Here is a 24,103-nt window from a genome sequence, read left to right on the forward strand (position 1 = left end):
GACCCACGAGCCGAAGACGAAGGTGGCGCCTTGAGGAGATGCCATGGTGCTGAACGCGAAAGTGGCCATCGAACTCGCGGATGAACTCGCCGAGTCCCCTACTTGGCACGCCAATTGTCGGTGTTTACCGCCAAGCCTGCTCAGGGATACCCTTAGCAGTAAGGTTTGTAGGTAGGGACCGACTACTCTGGAACTCGATGGTGCAAGGAACACAAAGATTTAGACAGGTTCAGGCCGCGAGTTGCATAATACCCTATGTCCTGTGTGGTTGTTTGTATTGCCTTAGGTGTGGATGTCTTTTGAGGGGGTCCCTGCCTGCCCTTATATATCCGGGGAGACAGGGTTACATAGAAAGTCCTAGCCAAGCACAGTTGGAGTCCTACTACAACACAATCGGGTAGTTTTCTTTGTACTGCAGCTAATTCTATACCTATTCGGGTAGTTACAAGAGAGGTAAGGTACATCCATGAGCTATCCCTTACTCTAGAACATTCTATGCCTATAAGCAGTCCCGCTGCCCCGGGTCTGACAGAGTGGGAGTTCTCGTACCAACTTGGAGAGATAGGCTTAGTCTGGAGATGAGAGTGGACCGAGAGTCCGGGATGCCGAAAAGGCCCGCATCAGGAGAACTGGCCGATGCTATGAGCTTGCTGCTGCTGCTGCTTAGGAAAACCCTAGCCTTATCCTTGTCTACTCTTTTATATCCATGCATTCCACTTAAAGCTACATTCGGATGGTGGCGTGAGCCTATCCCGTCCTTGGGGATAGATTGTTGGATATAGGATCCGACGTGCAGATCAAGTCTGATGAAGAGGATTGAAGCTAAGGATCTGACATTCCAGTCGGTATACGACTTGAAGATATGCCTGACGGAGAAGAAGGAGACTAAGGATAGGCTCGTGCTACGCTCAAGGCTGCCTGTGGAGGAGAAGCTGTGAAGGATGGCCCAGAAGAATAGCTACTGCTTTTCGCTTTCTGATTGTTTCCTTTTAGCCCAAGGGGCTTGTACTCTGAAACTCGTATCACAATCATTTGGATTATGTAGTAAATAAACCATTGTAATGATATTGTCGAGAAGTATGACTGTGATATGTAATTGAAATGAGTTCTATATGTGACAGCTACTGATCGAGGGACTATCACGAAGATACAAGGAGTCGGGTTCTCCTTTCGGGAATCCGGTTCGTTTCAGTGGTGCCAAAACCCAGTCAAGCGACCTAGTGCTCGACGGACTGGGTTTGGTGGCCAACCGGCCCGATTTTCATCCTAGAGGCTGTTACGAAGGTCCCCATGTCGGTTGGTTGTGAGTGGGGGTGTCTTGAGTCGGTTTACTAGCTCTGGTGGGCCCATGGATCCTCCTGAACGTGCCTAATTTGCTGAGAAGGTGTCACCTTGGATTGATGATGTATGTGTTCTATCAGACCCGGGACAGCGGGACTGCTTATAGGCATAGAATGTTCTAGAGTAAGGGATAGCTCATGGATGTACCTTACCTCTCTTGTAACTACCCGAATAGGTGTAGAACTAGTTGTAGTACAAAGGAAACTACCCGATTGTGTTGTAGTAGGACTCCAACTGTACTTGGCTAGGACTTTCTATGTAACCCTGTCCCCCCGGATATATAAGGGCAGGCAGGGAGCCCTCGAAACACATCAACACCTAAGGCAATACAAACAACCACACAGGACGTAGGGTATTACGCAACTCACGGCCCGAACCTATCCAAATCTTTGTGTTCCTTGCACCATCGAGTTCCAAAGCAGTCGATCCCTACCTACAAACCTTACTGCTAAGGGTATCCCTGAGAAAGCTTGGCAGTAAACACCGACAGCTGGCGCACCAGGTAGGGGACTTGGTGAGTTCATCGACGAGTTCGATGGCCACTTTCGCTTTCAGCACCATGGCGCCTCCTCATGGCACTACCTTCATCTTCGGCTCGTGGGTCTGCATCGCTAATGGTTCGGGCAGCTTTTACAGCCACCTCACCAACCTCACCATGCGGAAGCTAACCTCGTCAGGAAGCTCCAACAACCTCGCCGGATCGGATGGTCTTGGCGTCATGCTGCTTCCCGACCTCACCAAAGAGATCGAGATGAAACTTGATGACAACTCAGGTTCTACTTGGACTCAAGTTGATCTCAAACCGAGTTCTACTCAGATTGAGACTCCTCTTGCCCAACCCATCTATGGGCTGCACAATGCATCATCTTCTTACCGATGCATGATCAAATCCATCTATGAAAATAGCTTGGATCAACTACTCTGCGTTGAAAATTCCTCAGTCACCGCAAGCCGGGAGGCACCCATTTTCGACGTATACATAGATCTTGTTGAGTCGTCTCATGACAGCTTGGATTTCATCACCAATGTGTTGCCAAAGATTCAACTCAAGTCCTGCTAGGATTACACAATCGCAAAATTACTCGACAACATCTGAGAGGTTGCCAGCATTGATGATCTCTCATTCCAACACGATACCCCACTTGCAACTAAGCGGGAAACTGGGTCTGGAGCAACCGAGCCAGCTGATTACGAATCAGACCTAGAAAGTTACTCCCTCGAACGACTAGTTTCCGTGATCAACCAGCAAGGAGGAGGAGCTCCGAGTCATCATGACCCCAATGAAACCGCGGATCAGATTTCAGAAAACAATCTGACCCAAGACGCCCCACAAGATGAGGACGAAGCAACTTGCACAACTCGCAGGGTAATGAATCAATGTAAAGGAGAATGCAGGGCCCGAGCTACTAAGCGAGTTCGCCTTCCCCCGAGCAACCTCAACAATGAATTCAACAATGTCGCGGATCTAGTCTTCACTACTCCTATCGCCGCGATGACAGAAGCAACTCTGCGCCTTATGCAGATGCCACTAAACCAGCAGATGGAGCGCGTCATCCACCTTGCTCGCCATGCTGTGGAACAACTTGAAAGGCAAAACCTGTGGCAGAACCACTTTGAATTACACCAGATCAAGTACGCTACACAACTGAGTGCACCTTAATTGGTATAATCCATGGTCTGTCGGGTAACATTCCGATGTAACAACTAAATATCCGATCGTAACACAAGTATACATCCCGCTCGAAGGCGAGTCAGAGATACAACATTCCACAAGACTTCACATCACATAGATAAGAGGTGTAATTTACATCAAAGTTTTGAAGCTAGTACATTAAAGTTCTAGCTTTTTATAATTTATTTAGGGAAAAAGACTTAAAAGTAAGCTATGCTTACTTTAGAAGTTTTGCAGCGGAAATTAAAACACAACTATACACAAACGTCGTACGGTAGATGCCATGGTAAGCCCAAGCATGACATCATTCATCCGAGTCATTGCTGGTCGAAGGTGGTTCCCATTCCATAGACCAGCCAGAAGGTGAAACACTAGGCCAAGTCAAGCTAGTGTTTGAGTCTTCCAAAGTCATTCCTGAAAATAGAGTCACCAACAAGACTGAGTATACTAATATTCAACAAGACTCATCTGATTAAGGGTATAAAGTAACCCCATATCTAGACATGCTAGGCTCGGAAAGGTTCTGGGTTTTCTTTTGCTGAAAAGCCACAAAGAGTATGTCCTTAATTCAAATTTTAACCTTCAAATTCTAGTTGTATTAACCATTCTAGGTATGCACCTATCTATACAAACATGGTAGAGGAATTATTTTCATCCAACCATATTTGGTATCTTTATTGTTCCACTTCTTACTCTATGTAGCAAAGGGGATCAAGCAGTCTCAAACTTTGGGAGAAACGGACGATTCTGAATCGAATTTCCAACCTTGCAAGGATAAACCTAGCACACACGCTTGGAGCACTGTCTTGAAACTCCCAAGCAACCTTTTGCTTCTCATTCCGGTTCATGGATCATGGCCACTCTCCCTGACTACAGAGAACCACCACATCTTTGTAGTCGCGGTGTTGCAACATAATTCATCTTCCTATCTCTAAGAGAGAGTAGGAGGTATGTCCACTTGCCTGGCCGATCAGTTACTAGGTTTATCGCGTACCATATTTACGGCATGTGGCTAGTACTTTCAAACGCTTAACCACCGCTACTACACACTGCGGCCTTAGTAATTTATCAACACAGACGGATTTCCAATACGAAGCTTGTAACCAAATCCGTCCATGGTCCTTATAGTGATTGCGAGAATGTAAACAATCAACTCCTATAAATCTTGCGAGTGACAAGAAATCACTCGACTTTTACCGGTCCAATTAGCATAGCATCTAAGCGAACTCAGTTCTAGTGTTCAAACAATAGGTACCTAGAATTATGCATCTAAGGTTTTCATTCAACTCCAATAACTTAAATGCACAAATAACAGTACTGAATTGCATAATTTAGAAAAAATAGGATTATGCATCGGGTCTTGCCTGTAATGGTGTCTAGAGAGTCAGTAGACTTTGGTTCTTCTGAATCGGAGTTTGTGACTTCAGTTAGTTCAACAACGTTGGCCTGAGCTTCAAAAATATTCCCGTCTGGTTCCTAGATGAGCTCGTACGTTCCATCTGCTAACGGGGTGATTTCTATATGAAATGCAATAATTGGAGATAGTGAGGTGCTTGAGTATAGCTTTCCTTCACGATAAAGTTGTGAATTCAATCAATCAAACAATCGAAATTATTCATATCAAGTACTTTAACTACACAAAATAACTTAGGGAAAGGTTTTTGAAATAAATTATAGAAAGGATTTAAATAAATAAATAAGGATATAAGCAATACATAGTAAAGAAAGTATTAAAAGCACAAGCTAGAGTCCACTAATGGGTCTAGAAAAATTACATGGGGTTAGATGTAACACCCGGTTTATAAAAGGACATAAACCGAGCAATCATATATGTGCCAGGATCAAGTCACACGTATATACAACAGAATGAACAGTATATCACAGAACATATCACGTAAAAAGATATAATAAAGCGAGTACGAATGTTATTTATTACATGAATGACAAAAATGTATGATATAGAGTATGCGGAAGCGTAAAACAAGTATGGAACTCTCGGAAGCTGGACGCCACAGGGACGTCGACTAGGAGATGAACGCCTAGAAGTCCTCATACTCCTGGTACTCCTCCGAACGATCAACGTCTACTCACGATCACAATGCCAAAACAAGGTCCAGCACATACACATACATGCAAATAAAGGCAAAAGCTAAGAAACAGTACAACAATACATAAAAACAGCAAACAAAACCAAGCTAGAACTATTCTACATGTTGCAATGATCGCGTGGACATAAAGAACACCTAAAACGGAGCTAGAACGCGAAAACTAGGCTTAAAACAAGATCTAGGGGCTAAACTGCCAGAAAAACAGAGTTTCCAGGGGCTTCTGCGCAAAAACCAGGGACTAAAATGTAAAAACAGAAAAGATCCGAGGGCTAAAGCACTAAAACAACCGGGCTGGACTGCGGGTCCAAAAACCAGGAAACTCAGGGGGTTCGGTACAAGAAACTGGGCCAAACTGGAATTACTTTTGAACTACATAGACTGCGGGTTGAATACTGGAAACTGCGAGGTCTCTTTAGCAAAGTTGCCAGGTGCTGACCGATATCTGATTTGCTTGACTTCGGGCCGACCGGATCTGGGCCGCAGGATCCTGATCCGACGGTTGAGAGGGGGGGCGTGAAGAGCCGCAGCGGCGTGGGTCGCCGGCGTGCGGTGCCCGCGGCGGAGCGCCGCCAGACTTCACCGAAATCGGTGCCCGTGGCTCGATTCGAGGAGCGGCTTGGCCGGGGAGGACGATCGCGGCAAGCATAATCTACTGGAACTGTTTGTTCGGGGTTGCGGTGGACGGAGCAAGGCGCGTAGCGGAGGAGGCGGCTCTGCACGGCGGGCTCACTGGAGCTGCGCGTTCTCACTACTTCGGGTGCGGTTCTGGGCGAGGCTTGCCCAGAGATGTAGCGCGCAACAGTATAGAGCTACTGGGGTACTTCTGCGTGGCTACACATGGCGGGCGGCCTCCGCCATGGCGGTGGTGCCCTGAGCTAGCGGCGGTTCACCGGCGCAGCGGCGTTCCACCTACTAGATCAAGCTAATTGCTATGATTTCTAGTCCAAAACAAAGAGCAAGGGAAGGCGAAACTCGCCGAGGCTCGAGATTGAGCTGCGCTGATGTGCAGTGTTGCCGGTGTCGATGGCGGAAGTGGCGCACAGCATGGCTTGGAGGCGAGGTCGAGGGAGCGGAGCTCTGGGCTTGCTGATCCACCGAGGAAGGCCGTGTGGGTCCTGTGATGGTGCACCGGGGGTCAGGGAAGTCCGGGGATCGCCGGCGGCGAGCAATTGCTCGAGAACGGGTTTACCTGCTCTGGCGGGTTCGAGTCAAATTCGGCGCGTACACGGGCCGGGGTCGGGGAAGGAGAAGTCGATGGCGCTCCTGACTCCAAGGCGAGGCCATGGCGTCGACTTACGGAGGCGGAGCGGTGGCGGAACAGTGGGACCACGGCGACGCTGAGCTCTGTGCCAGCAATGGCGAGGCGGAGGTGGCTCTGGGGCTCGGTGGTGGCTGCGGGATGGAGAGGTGCAGGGGGTTCCATGGGTGTGTTTAAAGAAGGATGCCGGGGATTTTGGGCAGGCGTGCTCATCGTGGACGCCGCGGTGATTGCGGTCGCGATACGTGTGCGTGAGAGGCGGATTGCGCAACGGACTGGCGTGATCCGAACGCGGGTAGAGCTTCTAGAAGGTTGAGGCATGCTCGGGCTGACCAGTGGGCCTGGCAGGGTCGGTTGGCGTGGCTTGGTCTACGGTGCAGAGGAGCGGATCGAGCGGGGCTGAGCAGAGCTGGGAGCGCGGCGGGGAAAACGGGAGGAAGGGGACTGGACCGACAAGCGGGCCCGGGTCGGCAGGGACAGGCGGGGTCGGGCCACGCGTGGGGAGCACGGCTGACGGATGGGGCAGGGCTGTCAGCGTGCGCGAGCGGGTGAGCGGAGAGTGAGCTGGGCCAGGTGCTGGTTGCGGGGCCGGAGACGTAGAGGAGGAAGCGGGCCGGCGCGGAAGAACGGGCCGACTGGGCTTAGCGCGGGATTGGGCTATGGGAAAAAAAGGAAAGGAGGGAGTGGGCCGGCTGTGGTTGGGGTTTTGGGCTGGATTGGTTTTCTCCTTTTCTGGTTTTTCTTATTCTTTTCTTTTCCAAACAACACTCAACTAATTTGAATTCAAATTCAAATTTGAATTCAAACCCTATGCACTCAATCAAAATAAAACCATGCACCAGCATGAATGCACAAACATGTTTAAACCTAGAAAATTTTTAATTCCTTGTGAAACAAAATTAGATTAAATGCAAGACTAATCATAATAACCCCTAGAAAATTAAATAAAGCCAAATAAATTTATTATTAAATACTGAAATTTAAATTCGGGTGTTACATTAGACTTACTCTAAACATCACATGGCTCAAAGTTCATAAGAAAAAAAATCCTAGAACATAGGATATAAATAAAAAAAGGGCTAGAAATTAACCCTATTTTTAGAACTAGCTACACAAGGTTTCAAAGCAAACTCATAGCATCATCTTGTAGAGCTAGTCACAAGGAACACAACAAAATTAATTTTGCATTTTTCTGATTTTTCTATAATTTCCTATAAATTTTCAAAGTTCAGTTTAAAAAGGATTTATACTTTTGCAGAAAGGTCCTCAGAAGGAATTGAATCATAGCAAATAGGCCCTTGGCTGGGGTCAAACGGGAAAGGAGGGGGTTGACCGGCCGATTCCGGCGGCGAGGGGTGAGTGGCCAGGGAGCAAGAGCGGATCAAGGTGCATGTTGACGGCCATAAATTCACATTCTATGCCGTCAACTTCTCGGAAATAACATGAGTTTTACACTATATTCCATTAATATTCTATTTATTTCTAACGAGTTCCACAAGTTTTGGATGAGTTCTGATTGCAGGAACAGGTGTACCAAAAATGAGCATAAATAGGCAAAATCCCAGGCCGACCAGCCTCTCCTAGGCCGGCCGGCCTGGCACCTTCAGAAGCACCACCCCGGCTTCAATCCAGTGGCCATGAGACACACTCATAAGGCTCTGAGTCAAGGGTTGGGCTCTGGTCCAATTGGATACACCGAAAGGCTTCAACATCCATCCAAAGATCCACAAGACAGCCCAAGATCAAATATATTTCGGCAACCCACTTCCCTGGAGAAGAAGGCACAAGAGTAGAGCAGAGTCTCGGCAAACCCAGAGGCCGAGATGGGCCAGAGGGAGGCCAGCCGGCCTCCCCTAGGCCGGCCGGCCTGGCACATGCAACCACCAACCGAAGCCAACTACCAACCGAATCCAGGAGATAATCAGAGCCACTGTCCAAAAGACGGTGAACACGTGGTGGCATCCCCAGGCCGGCCGGCCTAGGGGAGGCCGGACGGCCCCACATGGAAGCCTCTCAAGCTGAGGTTTGGCGTGGAAGTTAAGCACAATAGTATTACCTGCTTTCAACCGACGCTACCTGCAGTAACCGCCAGAACCGACCTTGGGAGGGCTATAAATAGAGGCACCATCCATCACTCAACACACACCATTGGAGCTTTTCTCTTCTACCTGTACTTTCTAGAGTAGGTTAGTAGCTTGGGAGTTAGAGTCGAGTCGAGCTTGCTTGGGACTCCGGAGTCGTCGGAAATCTGGTATAGCTCTTGTATCTTTCTTTTGACTTTATTAATATAAGTTATCTTCTTTAATTTTCTGAGTCAGCTCTACTTTCCATAGTCTTTCATTTACTCAAGTCTGAGGTTCAGCTTGAGCACGGAAGTTTTCCTTTAGCTTAGGCTAAGTTATCTCTCTTAGTGATCAGGAACTTATCTTACGGGTTTTCTCGCCTGGACTAGAGTATCTCAAGTTAGTGCTCTAGGTTGAGGGGGATTTCTCTCAAAGGCCTCGAGAGAGATCCTAACAATGAGTGCAAACATGGTGTCTGACCTTAGTGTTAGCTAGAAAGTGTGTTCCACCCCACAGAACTGTTGTGGTAGTCGGTAGGTGGTGACAACCCTATCCGTCCTTTGTAGTCCACCACATTCGGGTCTTTTCATAGCAGTAGTGCAGGTTGTCGTTGGACTCCCCTCTCATCCCTTTCTAAAGTCCTTCCTCTTCTAGCCGCCGAAGTAAGCTCAGCTTTCCCGAGAACTAGTTAGGTGTTTAGTCTGATCTAGAGAGGCTAGCTCGATAGTTTAGAAGTGTATCAGGTGTCTTTTCTCGCTTATTGTCCTCCCAGTTGCTACCTCTCTAAGGATTAGAATCTCCGTGTGTCACTCAGTCATTGCCTGGCCACTTATCTTATCTCACAACCTATCTGGCTTACCCCCCATCTAGTCAGTCGGTTGATCAAGATAGTACGGTTATCATTCGATTTACGATAATCTTTACCATAGTGCTTCCCTGAGGAAAAATATGATACCCTGGAATACTCCAAGGTGAAGTACTACAGCGGTGATTCTATGCGCTTGTAGAATATCTATTGTAATCGGGCATAAGAAACGACAACACGCCGCTGCTCCTCCGACCCCTCTTGCCAGCGGCGCTGCCCCTCCCACTGGCTAGAGCCCCTGGACGGCTGGACCAAAGGGAGCCCTTGGTTGGCGCCCGTCCCCGACCCAAGGACTCCAGGCCACATCCCTTGGCCGGCCTTAGGTGCCAGGCGGTGTGGTGCCTTGGCCGGCCCCCTAGGCGCAGGCTGCCGCCCGTCCCCGACCAAAGGGCCTGCAGGCGCGCATCCCTGAATCCTAAGCTTCTCAGCTGCCACTTATGGTCTAGGGGTATTTTTGTCTGGGTTAACTGAGTTGCTGCTGAAAGATGACGGAATGATACTTTCAGTTCGGGTTTGCACCTTTCAGTGGTATTTTATAGGACAGTCATCTTTCAGTGGTATTTTACGGGTGTGGTGATCTTTTGATGGTACAGGACCAATTTTCCCTACAAACAATAGGTACCTTGACTTATGCATCTAAGGTTTTCATTCAACTCCAATAACTTAAATGCACAAATAACAGTACTGAATTGCATAATTTAGAAAAAATAGGATTATGCATCGGGTCTGGCCTGTAATGGTGTCTAGAGAGTTAGTAGACTTTGGTTCTTCCGAATCAGAGTTCGGGACTTCAGTTAGTTCAACAACGTTGGCCTGAGCTTCAGAAATATTCCCGTCTAGTTCTTGGATGAGCTCGTACGTTCCGTCTTCTAACGGGGTGACTTCTATATGAAATGCAATAATTGGAAATAGTGAGGTGCTTGAGTATAGCTTTCCTTCACGATAAAGTTGTGAATTCAATCAATCAAACAATCTAAATTATTCATATCAAGTACTTTAACTACACAAAATAACTTAGGGAAAGGTTTTTGAAATAAATTATAGAAAGGATTTAAATAAATAAATAAGGCCATATGCAATACATAGTAAAGAAAGTTTTAAAAGCACAAGCTAGAGTCCACTAATGGGTCTAGAAAAATTACATGGGGTTAGACCTACTCTAAACATCACATGGCTCAAAGTTCATAAGAAAAAAATCCTAGAACATAGGATATAAATAAAAAAGCGCTAGAACTTAACCCTATTTTTAGAACTAGCTAAACAAGGTTTCAAAGCAAACTCATAGCATCATCTTGTAGAGCTAGTCACAAGGAATACAACAAAATTAATTTTGCATTTTTCTAATTTTTCTATAATTTCCTATGAATTTCAAAGTTCAGTTTAAAAAGGATTTATACTTTTGCAGAAAGGTCCTCAGAAGGAATTGAATCATAGCAAATAGGCCCTTGGCTGGGGTCAAAGGGGAAAGGAGGGAGTTGACCGGCCGATTCCGGCGGCGCTGGTTGCCGGCGGCGAGGGGTGAGTGGCTATTGGGTATTTTAACGATGCGAATAAATCCGCAAGCGTACGGATACCATTGTAGCTTTCACCCGTGAGTATTCAAGGGTATCGTATCCACATGGAACGTGTGTGCACTAACTTCTTACTAAGTCGGTCCAGGGACACACCAAGATAAGTGGCAGGGATAGAGAGGATTCCTGAGGTAGCACTAAGAATGAGTTAAGGTCGATCTCTCGGGCTAGATACTCGCTTCGGGCACTGGCTTACCCCTGAAATGATTAGGAGACTCCGGCCAACGGCTCTACGCTATATCCAAACGTGGAGGGTTACTAAGGACCAACAGGGCTGTCACCACCTGTGGACTACCTCACAGACCGTGGGATATAAGGCAAACGAAGGTAACCCTTAGCCTAGACACCACGTCTATGCTACTAATTACTACCGTAGTCTAACTACATTTTGTACCCCGTAGCAAACTACGGTACTCTGTATAAAACAGAGCAACGAACCCGCGAGTAAGAGAACTGATCTTACTCAAAGATAAGTACTATGCAAGAACAGAGAATCACAAATACTAACTTACTTTACTCTGAAAGAAGACAATATCTATAGAGGTACAAGCTTGAAGAAGAACACCGACAGGCCGGCGCTTCCCCGAACTACTCCTCACTCTCCTCCTTTATTCTAAACACTAGCGAACTAGCGCGTCGCCTTTTCAATGTGGCACTACTCTACTCCCTTGGATGGTGTGTGAAATGAGGGGTGAGAGAGGTCCCCTTTTATAGCCTGAGGAGGTCGGTTCCCGCCTTATGCATATATGGAAGGTATCAAGGTTGAGTAGGTGCTACTCCTCCCCAAGACGCACCTAGACTGGTGCCCGTCTGGGTTCGGGCGACCCTAGGGGTCGGCCGGCCCCAGATGGCACTCCCCCAGGCCCTCCTTCCTCTGGCTAGCTGGTAGGTGGGCCCTAACCTTATCCCTTGGGTGCATCTTGCATGGCACGCCTGTTTCCTATGGTTTGTGGGCCCTTTTTGTAAGTGTAATGCAGGACTGGATCATCTGTGCATTTCTTCTGCATTCACTTGTCTTTTCTCTTGCATTTTGACTGTGGGTGCCTGCAGACCATGACTCACCAAAATTCATGGAACTTGATTAGATATAAGCCCTACAACTAAGTTTGGTGATGAAATGTTATGAAAAGCTGCAGGGGTTGACGGCTGATTTTAGGACTTAAGGGCCGTCAAAAACACCCCCACACTTAGCCTTTGCTCGTCCTCGAGTGAAGGAGAAAGGACTAAGGTGAAACAAAACTTCTAAAGGTATGAAACGAGCATAAGAGATATTCCAAACCTCACCTTGCACTTGTGAACTTTGAAGTGTCTATCATGCCATCTCGGGTAGTTGAGGAGTAGAACAGTCTTGAATCAAGTCACCTCAACTCCTTATGTCAAGTAGCTTGGGATTTTTTTTCTTAGTTTTCAAAACAAACCTTGCTTAGCTCCTCATTTGATACTCTTCGAAGTATATGAAGGCAAACTTGCTTAGTTTCATTCCTCACCAAGGCCTTTTATGTACCTTTCCTATTCACCTTACTCCTAATGGCATCTTTTTGTGGAGCTGTAGGTATGGAGTATATGAAGGCAAACTTGCTTCTCATATTTTGCTAAGTCAAAAACCGGATCCAAAGAAGAACTAAGTCATAAACATTGATCAAGATGTGTAGGTGTGTGGATAATTTTTGTTTGGTGGATGGTGGATGAACTCATTTGCACGATCCCTTTTTCTCCCCCTTTTTTTTCTTGGATATGGGCTATCTTTTTCTTCTTCTTCTTCTTTTTTGGCATGCCTTGTGGCCATGTGGCATACCTTATTTGGGTATGCATCTTTTTTTTACATGCCTTGTGGGCATGTGGCATATCTTCTTTGGGTATGCATCTTTTATTTCTTTTTTTTCATAGCCCGTATCCTTGATGGTAACTTAGAGAAAGAGAGTCATGTTATGGCATGGAGTTTTATTGAGTGTATGGATGGATGTGCTTGCTATCTTCCAGTGTGGAAGTATAGCATGTGAGTGGACGTGTATGTGATCTTGATCATAGGAGTATGAAATGAATCTCACGATGGGACACAACAATTTGACAAAGCTCAATGAGAAAGCAAGTTGCATATGTGGAAAGGCTTTTCAAGAAAACTCTTCATATGGCTTTGGTAGGACTTTGGCAAATCAAAGAGGAGCTTTGCAAGTTTTTTTTTTCAAATAAATTTGCCCAAGTACTTAAACATTAGGAGTGAAGATCATGTCATCAAACCATATCGCTCACATCAACTACTTAGATGAGCATGTTGTCCTAGAGAAATTAGTTCACAAGCATCAAGATAATAAGTATGGAATATAACTTATGCAAGCCAACCATAGAAAGTATGTAGAGCGGGCGAAGCATGATGATTCATTTTATTTGAGCTTGATTCAAAAGATCAGTTTTAAAACTCATTCAAACTCAGAACCAAGGAGAGTGAAGCTTGGGATTGCATACCTTCGCTGCGTATAAATGATCTGGGGGTTAGGCGACCCCCCCCCCCACACTTATTTTTCTGCCTGTAATTTGTTTGGGAACAAAGCAAAAACAAAAAGGAGCCTAGGTAGATAAGGATTGTCTAGCCTATTTTATTTTGGAAGTTGATTTTAAGGCGAGGTTTCTTTGATGAAGTTGATCACATCATACTCTTTATTATCGGGTTCTAGGAAGATTTTTAAACGATGTCCGTTTACCTTGAAGGTCTTACCTTCGTCATCTTGAAGAGTGATTGCTCCGTGTGATGCGGCGTCGACGACGGTATATGGTCCTTCCCATTTGCTCCGAAGCTTCCCATGTCCAAATAACTTAACCCTGGAATTAAAGAGTAATACCTTATCTCCTGGCTTGAACTCCTTTTGCTTGATCCTTTTGTCGTGCCACTTCTTGGTCTTCTCTTTATAGATCTTGGCACTATGGTACGCTTTGTTCCTCCATTCTTCTAGCTCTGATAGTTGTTGTTTTCTGTGCATTCCGGCTTTCTTGAAGTCCATGTTGAATCTCCGGATTGCCCAGTGTGCCTTGTGTTCTAGCTCGACAGGCAGGTGGCATGTCTTCCCATACACTAGCTGATAGGGTGACATGCCCAGTGGTGTTTTGTAGGCAGTTCGATATGCCCAAAGTGCATCGGGTAGCTTTGTCTTCCATGATTTCCCCATCTCTTGTACGGTCTTTTACAGAATGTTCTTGATTTGTTTATTTGATGTTTCTGCTTGACCATTGGTTTGGGGGTGATATGGAGTTGCAATGTTGTGCTCTGCTCCAAGCTATTTGAGAAAGTTTCGGAAGGTCTTATCAATGAAGTGAGACCATCCGTCACTTATCACCATCCTTGGTGTCCCAAAACGAGGAAATATGATCTCTTGGAACATCTGTCGAGCATGCTTGGAGTCGGTTGCACGGCATGCCACTGCTTCTACCCATTTGGACACATAATCAACTGCCACCAGGATGTATTCGCTGTCATAAGACTTTGGGAATAGTCCCAAGAAGTCAATGCCCCATATGTCAAATAGTTCTATCTGGAGGTTATTTTGTAGGGGCATTGCATCTCGTGCAGTAATTCCTCCATGCTGCTGGCATCTTCTGCATCTTCGAATGAAGTCTTTGGTGTCCTTGTACATGGTTGGCCAAAATAATCCACTTTGCCATATCTTGGCCTGAGTACGGTATACACCACAGTGTCCACCATAAGGTGCTGCATGACATTTCTCAATGATTCTCATTCCTTCCGCTGTGGGTACACATCTTCTCAGCAGGCCATCAGCACAAACTCTGTAGAGGTACGGATCATCCCACAAGTGACGTCTACTTTCGTAGATCAACTTCTTCTTGTTTTCTCCTGGTGGTACATACCCTGCAACCATAAAATTCACAATATTCGCATTCCAGGGTGTGGTGTCCGTTACCTTCATGAGCATGTCATCTCGGAGGAAGTCATTTATCGGTAGCTCCTACATGTTAGTGAAATGCATACGCGACAAATGATCTGCAACAGAGTTTTCTACTCCCTTTTTATCCTCTATTTCAATGTCAAATTCTTGGAGTAGAAGGATCCAACATATCAAGCATGGTTTAGCATCTTTCTTAGTGAGCAATTATTTCAAAGCAGCATGATCGGTATAAACAATAATCTTTGCTCCTACTAAGTAAGATCTAAACTTGTCGATAGCAAAGACAATGGCAAAGAGCTCTTTTTTAGTGGTAGCATATTTTAGTTGAGCTCCTGTCAAAGTCTTGCTAGCATAAGCGATCGCGTGATGCTTCCTATCCTTAGTCTGGCCGAGGACGGCCCCTATGGTGTAGTCACTAGCATCACACATGATCTCAAAGGGCAGTGATCTCAAAGGGCAGCGTCCAATCTGGAGGCTGGATGATTGGCACTGAAATGAGTGCCTTTTTGAGAGTGTGAAAGGCAGCGAGGCACTCATCATTGAAGTCAAAGGGCGCATCCTTAGCTAAGAGGCTCGTGAGGGGTCTAGCGATGTGAGAAAAGTCTTTGATGAAACAGCGGTAGAACCCAGCATGGCCTAGGAAGCTACGGACTCCCTTGACATTGACAGGAGGTGGAAGTTTTTCTATAACTTCAATCTTAGCTCGGTCCACCTCTATCCCACATTTAGAAATATGGTGCCCCAAGACAATGCTCTCGCTGACCATGAAATGGAACTTTTCCCAATTAAGGACCAAGTCTTTCTCCGCGCATCGTTGTAAGACCTTATCTAAATTCTCAAGGCAATGATCAAAGGTTTTTCCATAGACGGGGAAGTCGTCCATGAAAACTTCCATGATCTGCTCAATCATGTCTGAGAAAATAGACATCATGCACCTTTGGAATGAAGCGGGTGCATTACACAACCCGAACGACATCCTACGATAGGCGTACGTTCCATAAGGGCATGTGAACGTGGTCTTACTTTGGTCATCGGGATGGATGGGGATTTGATGATAATCGGAATAACCATCAAGGAAACAGAAGAAGGAATGATTTGCAAGCTGCTCCAGCATTTCATCAATGAAGGGCAGCGGGAAATGATCCTTCTTTGTAGCCTTGTTGAATTTCCTATAATATATGCACATCCTCCATCCAGTACAGAGACGTTGAGCGATCAACTCATTCTTCTCATTAGGGACAACTGTCAACCCTCCCTTCTTGGGCACTACTTGAATGGGACTGACCCACTCACTATACGACAGGGGGTAGATAACTCTGGCGTGTAGGAGTTTCAGGACCTCCTTCTTAACGACTTCCCTCATCGCATTGTTCAACCTCCTTTGAGGTTCCCTACAAGGTGTGATATCTGGTTCCAAGGGGATGCGATGGGTACAAAGAGTTGGGCTAATTCCCTTCAGATCATGGAGGGAGTATCCCAGAATGGCTCGATGTTTCTCTAGGACAGTGATTACTCTCGCAGATTCTTCTTCTGAAAGTTTATCACTAATGATTACTGGGGACTCGGTATCACCGTGTAGGAAGGCGTAACGGAGGCCTGCGGGTAAGGGTTTCAATTCGATTGGAGGTCTACGGGGGGTCTCAAACTCGGATATGTCTATGGGTTCTGTGGGTTCATCCTCCTCTTTCATAAACTTTTTAGCATCTTTTTCAAGGAGGGATTCTGGTGAGTCAAAAGGGAGAATTCCCGTAATCTCCATGATCGGTTCAGTCTCAAGGGAAGGTTCGGCCATAGAGTTTGTGGCTCTAGAGATTTGGACAGAAAACATTTCCTTCCCTGGACGGACATCGAGCTTACCTTGAGTCAAAGCATCCATGAACAGTTTTTCAATGGGGTGCCTGATCATGAGATCGAAGTCTTGGACATCGAAAACATGAAAATCAAGGATCACATCGACGTTCTCGTGCTTAACAGTCACGTTCTGCAAAATCCCAATTCCTTCTAGGATTTCTCTAGAGGAAGTCTGGAAGGTTTTGTCAGTTTCAACCAACGGCTCATCTCCCAAGAGTTGGAACGCGCATTCACTGGAGATTATGTTGGCTCCGACAGTGGGACAATAAAGAACGTCTATCGGGGTTCCCCGTATGTTGCAAGGAATGGTTGATGGAGGGGCATTGATCCGAAGAACTTCCGGTGAGAGCTCTACCTCCCTTAACCATTCACTAGCCATAATGGATGTTATCTTCTTAACATTTTCCCTAAGGAATGTGGCTTCTATAGCATCCATGGAGGGGATGGGAACCAGCGGCTTCCTTGTGCAGGGATAGTTCGAGGTGTTTCCGAAGTCTTCAAAAAGATCATCCTCAAACTCGAAAGGAAACTCCGAAGGTTGAATTTCTTCCTCCGGAGCCTGTGGTTCAGAAAAGGGTCCTAGAGCTGAATCTAGAGTTATGGGAGGTAAAGGATCAGATTTAGCTGCTAGAATATCCTCATGGCTTGACGTACACTCTGTTGGAGGGTTCGGAGTTGGCAACGAAGGACGTGTTTTCGGTGATACGATCTTGGATTTTCCTTCCTTCGGACGGAGTCTTGTGGGTAAAGGATCCTCCAAAGGTAACGTCAAGATAAAAGGCCGATTCCGTGTCGAGTCCGATGTAAAAATGTTGAAGAAACACATGATCGGGTATCGACAGGTTAGGGCCAGACAATAGCAGAAGTGAAAATCTGGCCCAAGCTGCACCAATGGATTCCTTCTCATTTTGCTGAAAGCAGAGGATATCCCTTCATATTGTGACGATACAGGACTAGGGGGAGAATGAGAGACAAAACTTGTCTCTAAGTTCATCCCAGCTTCCGTTCACGCTGCCTATGGTATATGTGTACCATTGTTTAGCCTTCTCACCAAGAGAGAAGGGAAACAATTTCCACTTGAGGGTATCGTATGACATGCTTGCGATGGCACAACATGAACACACTTGCCCAAACTCTCGCAAATGATGGTATGGGTTTTCGCTATCTATCCCGTAGAAGGAAGATTTCTGAACCAAAGTGATTAGTTCGGGGCTGAGCTCATAGCTAGATGCAAGAATTGTGTGGCAGAACCACCTGAATTATCCCGGCTCAAGTGCGCAGGGCGTCACCATAAAGGCAACACTAGCTCAAACGCACTTCAAACGGAACAATTCTTGGTCTGTCGGGTAACGTCCCGATACAACCACCGGTTCTCGGATCAAACAAGCATACCCCGCACGAAGGCGAGTCCAGAGATATTACAACCACAAGTTTACAACACAGGCATAAAATGATTACAAACCAGTTCTAAAACATTATTACAAGTACAAAATTTAAAAAGCAGTTATACAAACCATAACTTTAACTTCAGAGTTTGAAAACAGCGGAAAGAGACAACGATGGCTACAACACATCGCAAAAGTATACCAAGCTAGCCCAAGCAAGGTATCACTCGTCATGGTCATTGCCGGCCGAAGACAAATCCCACTCTACAGACTAGCCAGGAGGCAAAGAGCAGGGATAGGTCAAACTAGCGACCTGGTCCTCAAGACTCATACCTGAAAAAGGGTTTCAACAGCAAGGCTGAGTATTATAATACTCAGCAAGACTTAACCGTCAACGGGTATAAGTAGCCCACTATAGCTAGACTATGCAAGGTTTGTGAGGCTCTGGTTTTCCTTTTGCTGAAAAGCAATAAAGAGTAGATCCTTACTTTCAAGTTTTAGCTTTCAAGATTCTAGTAGATTAACCATTCTATGTAAGCAACTACTATCCAATCATGGTATAAAACTAAGCAAACATCAAGATTAATAAATAATATTGTTGCTCTTATTACTCTGTGTGGCAAAGGGATCAAGCAGTCTCATTTCATCGTGAGAGGCGGACGATTCTGAATCGAAATTCAACCTTGCAAGGATAACCTAGCACACACGCTTGAAGCACCGTCGAGTCACTTCTAAGCAACCGTTGACCTTTCTTTCTGGCTTGTGGATAGGGTCACTCTCCCCGACTACAGGGCTCCAAGGTCCACCCATGCCCGGTCCACCCTTGTCCCTTGAAGTCGTAGTGTTGCGCAACATAAAATAAAACCTATCCCTACTGAGAGAGTGAAAGGTATATCCACTCCCCGGTCCAATCGGCTACTAGGCTTGCCGCGTAACATATTGACGGCATGTGGCTAGTACTTTCAAAGACTTAACCAACGCTACCACACACCGCGACCTTAGCAAGTTCATTAACACAGACGGGGTCTCTCATGAAGCTATGATATCGATCACAACCCCGTCCGTCGTCCTTATATTGATAACAGAAGTAAACAAACAATTCCTATAAAGCTCGCGAGTGACAGGCAATCACTCGACTTTTACCGGTCCTATAAGCTTAGCAAGTAGTCGATCTCGAGTCTAGTGTTCAGTACATAGGTTCCTAGGATCATGCATCTAGGGTTTTCAATTCAAATCCTAAGAACTGTAAATGCACAAGTAAATAATAACAGTAAATGATAATAATTTGAAATATAGGTTATGTCCGGGGCTTGCCTTCTCGGTAGTTGCTAACTATTTCAGCTCTAGGCTCTTCCGAACTTTGGTTCGGGGCTTCAGTTAGTTCAGCAGTGTTCGCTTGAGCTTCGAGATCACCTCCGACAGATTCCGGGATCAGCTCGTACGTCCCGTCTGACAAAATAGTCGTATCTATATGTAATGCAAGAACAACATTATAAACACACATGGGCAATCATTTATAGAGTAGTTAAATAACAAATTTAACTACACAAGGCATCATGATCAATAGCACAAGCAAGTTATACTAACTTCATTAACAAGTGAGGGGGTTTCTTATAACAAGCAAGCCATGGATTGCTAATAAATCAACAACTCAGAGTACAAATAGCAATAAATTCTACCAAAATTACACTAAACAGAAAATGAACAAAGTAATCTACCCTGTAAAAATCATGCTAAAAAATCTAACCATTTATTCAGAATAATTCATTCACTCAGATAACATCTAGAACAAGTATGAATTACAAGGTCAAACTAAAGTAGATCAGAAGCTCAAAATTTAACAGGAGATCTACACAGGGATTAACCAGTTACTGTGAATTCCTCATGATTTTCTCTACACAGAATTAATTCTGATAAAATAAACAAAATAGACATCAGTTAAGCAAGAATCATTTTTAGCTCCTGTTATAGTCATGAAGTGGGGCTCAAACTTTATTTACAAGCTAAACTATTCAAAAAGATCACTCAGAAACATTTTCATGATTTATCATCAGCATAAAATATTTATCATAATTAAAGTCTATTAAACAAGGATTAAATCAAAGAAAAAGCTACACATGAGAACTGATCACGAAATTTTTATTGAAAAGCTAGTTGCACATGAGTAAACTACCATAAAAATTTCACTGCAAGACAAGCTATTAATCATCAGATAAGAAAAAGATAAAACATTTAGTATTTATTTACCTAGTGACACAAAACCATTTATACAGCAAAAACTTTCAACAAAAGCCTAACATATTGTGATTCTACTGCATAGAGCTAAACACAAGGATTCGAAAACATCAAATTTTATATTTTTCTGAATTTCCTATGAATTTCTATGGAATTTCAAAGTTCACTGCAAAAATTACAAAGGAGTCCCTGCTGGCACTATTCATATGAGTCTTGGGCTATGCATAAAACCCCCCGGGTTGTCTTGAATTTGAACCCGAGGTCCCTGGCCGTGGGGAAAAGGAACAGAGGGAGGATGGCCGGCCTTTACCGGCGCCTCGGCTCACCGGCGGCGAGGTCTGGGTTGGGGAAAACGAAGAAGAGGCCGAGACGAACCCAAAGGTGGTCTTCTTGGGGCTCGGGGTGGTCGGATTGGGGTTTCCCCGCGGAGCAGTTGCTCCGGCGGTGGAGGAGGACGGCGGAGGCGGCGCTCCGGCGGCGGATTGGCGACAACAAGTGGGGGAAAAGCCTCACGGGAGCAAGGTGAAGCTTCTAGGGTGGTTGGGAGGGGCGGAGCAATACTAGACTGACGGGTCTACGGCGAGCAGGGCGGCGGCGGTGCTCGGGCTACGGCGGCGGGGTGATCCAGTGCGAATTGGGCGAGGAGGAGAGGTGGGTGAGCTTCGCGGGGCCAAGGCGGAACTGCTGGCGGGATTAATTTGGGCGGAGCGGCTGTGGAGGTGCGGCTCGACGGCGGCTTGAGGCTCGCCGGCGTTCGGTAGAGCAGCGGTGGCGGTCTGTGGCGTCTGGGCAGGGAAAGAGCGAGAGAGTGACGGGAAAAGATCAAGGAGAGCCCCCTGGTTCTCGTGCGCGCGAGAGAAAGGAGCAGCGGGCTCTGTCCTGGCCGGGCCACGGCGACGGCGAGGTGGCAGTCGCGAGGAGCTTCTAGGCGGCGTGGCGAAGGGAGGGGAGGTCCAGCGCGAAGAAGAGGGCGTCGAGGAGCTTCTATGCGACGCGTGGAAGCTAGCAGGCGGGAGGTGGCGCGGGAGGGCGGCCCAGAGCAGCGGGCGGGCGGCGTGGCGAAGGGAGGGAGCTCCAGCGCGCGGGGAAAGTGGGTCCAGGGGTCAAGGGGTGACGCGTGGGGTAGCGGCGAAACTAGAGTTGGCCTCCGGCAGGCCCAGAGCGGCGGGCGGGCGGCGCACGGCACCGGTGGCGAGAGAGAGCAGAGAAGCTGGAGGAAGGGGAAAAGGACCCAAATGAAATTTCCAAAAACTCCAGGGACCAATCTGTAAACCAGCGATAACTTTTAAAATAGAGCTCAAATGAAAAAGTGCCCAACATGAAAGTTGTTCAATTTTTCAAGATCTACAACTTTGATGTTGTGCAAAAATTTATTTGATCAAAGATTCAAGAGCTAATTTTGAAAACATGGAAAGAATTTTAAATTCCAGGAACTTTGTCTTTTTCAATGTATTTTCACTTTAAACATAGACTTAAAAGCAAAATTTGCTGTCATGTAATAAATGCCCTGAATTTTGCAAAAAACACCCTCCACAAAAGTTATAAATGCATACTTTATTCAATATAATTGCAGAGAGGACCTTGCATAAAATCATAATTACACATAGAACCTTTTTATATTTACAAAAAGATCTTTTTTCAAGCAATTCAAGCATATGATGCATGATTTGGTTCTAATTACCCTAAATTGGCTATTTAAAATCCTGGGCCGTTACAGCCTACCCCCCTTAAAAAGAATCTCGTCCCGAGATTCCGAACGAAAAACTCTCAAGGGAAGAGGAGTAGACTAACCATCAAAGCCAACAGGACAAAGTCACAATAAAGAAGGTTGATGTTGACGATATGATCTTTTGTAGATAAGGATTGAGAACTTAGAGAAAGTTCAAGAAACAAGGTATGAATTTATGAGCGAGAGGAATTACTGTGCGATTGTGTGAACTAATCAATTGTTTTTCCACACTAAAGTCTCTAGGATTTCATTCTTTGCAGCAAGAGTCGGTGGATAAAACATGAGATCACAATCACGATCAAAGTCGGCTAGAAAAGACCGGTGAATTATTCTAGTACTAACATATAGTAGGATTTTTGTAAAGAAGAGAGGACCTAAGTTCTGGGAGAATCAAGGTCTCAATTTGGTGGTGAAACCAGATAGAAAAGATATCAAGGTGAGTTTTTGCTCAAGGACATTCTTTCTCAAACTGTTGATTAAATTAAACATTATGATGCAAAATGCATATGCTTGATGACCATGAGAATGATGCATCCTCAAGATGTATGATTGCAATGCTGGTTAGTGACCCAGAAGGATATACCAAAACTCACAGTTTTTGTTGGCCGAATCAAAACCCCAAGTTAACACAATATTCAGGTCGCGAAAAATGGATTGTCCGGGTATTGCTTACACGTACCAAGATACCAGCGCGCTTCTAGTGGCACAAACGTATGGCTGCAGCACACACGAGGCCCTAGGTCCCGTCGCGGCACCATTGGTTAGTGACAGACACCACGACAAGGTAAAAATATAGCAACCTAAATAATGTGCATGGCTAGAAAGAAAGACGGAGGGTTAGGTGATAAACGCAAAACCCTTCCCAGATGCATATGATGTTAATTGTAATTGAGCCCCATGATGCACATGTTTAAGTAATGGCCATGCAACAACCATGCTAGTAATGATCCTGCGTGTTATTCTAGTATTCTTGATTGCCACTCTTTTTAGTCTTCAAGGAGAGTTATACGAGCAAGGAGGTTAATGAGATTTCCCTTTGATATGCAAAGTAAGGGCTAGACGGTTTGAGAATAGAGAATATACCCATCATAACCGGTGCACCTACAAGAAGATCGGATAGTGGGGTACCTCCAACCTTTCCTTGTAAACTATCCTGTCTCTTTCCCTTATTTTTGTTGTTCTGCATAGAATCTTGACCCCGTTTTGGTCGTCTAGGCTGGGAGCAGTGTCGAGCGAAGTGGTTAGGATTCCCACAATTGAAGCAACGTTTTATTTTGCCTGAACCACCACGTGGGATGAAATCCGTGCAGGTAATTTCCCACCCAGTCAAGTCTATGTCGCTTGGGTAATGCTTGAGAGTCCGACGCTTTGCTTGGTGAGCCTTAGATTCCATCGGAGGTCGCGATGGTGGCGTTAGGGAGTCTAAGTAAACATCCCTCGTCTCCTTTATTTCTTCATTAAGCTCTTGATATTCCGCAACCAGAGGTTGGGGGACATCATACCCTTCCCCTAGCTGGTGTTGCTGCTGTAGGAGTCGATAAATCTCTTGCTGTCTCTGAGCAAGTTGCTGGAGTAGTTTGGTCTGGGTAGCCACGAGTTCAGCCAGGTTGGACAGTAGTGGCTGTCCGCTAACACAAGCACTTCCCAACCCTGCAGGAGCATTGTGTGTCCCTTGCACCATCTGCAATGCGTAATTCTTTCATTAACTAGGAAAAAATTTAGTAGCAGCCAGCGAACACATTTTCAAATAAAACTTTCCACATGATCAACTATAGATCAGGTCACAAACTAGGCCAATTAATTTTGTTTTTCCCAGATACAATAGAAAGGCAGATTTCTAGATAGATCTTCGGTGATTGAATAGACAGGGTTCTGGTGCTACGCTGCTAATCAACAGAGATCAAAGAAGTGATTGGACTAAAAATATAGTCTCACAGATTCAATAGACTAAAATTTGATGAGCACCCATGTCACAAAATTTGCAACATTTTTAGTATTCATCAAACAACGTAGAAATGCACAAATAAAGAGATTTGGCAATTAGAAAAGGATTAAGATCTTCCAAACTGGTAGTCCAAGTGGTACTGTTTCATCATTTGAGATTCTAAGGAATGAAAAGATCACTAGAC

At 45.6% G+C, this 24,103-nt stretch overlaps 1 pseudogene; it reads right to left on the reverse strand.

Annotated features, from left to right (window-relative positions):
* Positions 1–2,869: 2,869 nt before the first annotated feature.
* LOC120662538 lies at positions 2,870–14,504 on the reverse strand (annotated as a pseudogene).
* Positions 14,505–24,103: the final 9,599 nt, after the last annotated feature.

Source organism: Panicum virgatum, chromosome 2N (genome assembly GCF_016808335.1).
Source record: "Panicum virgatum strain AP13 chromosome 2N, P.virgatum_v5, whole genome shotgun sequence".
Lineage (NCBI taxonomy): Eukaryota > Viridiplantae > Streptophyta > Magnoliopsida > Poales > Poaceae > Panicum > Panicum virgatum.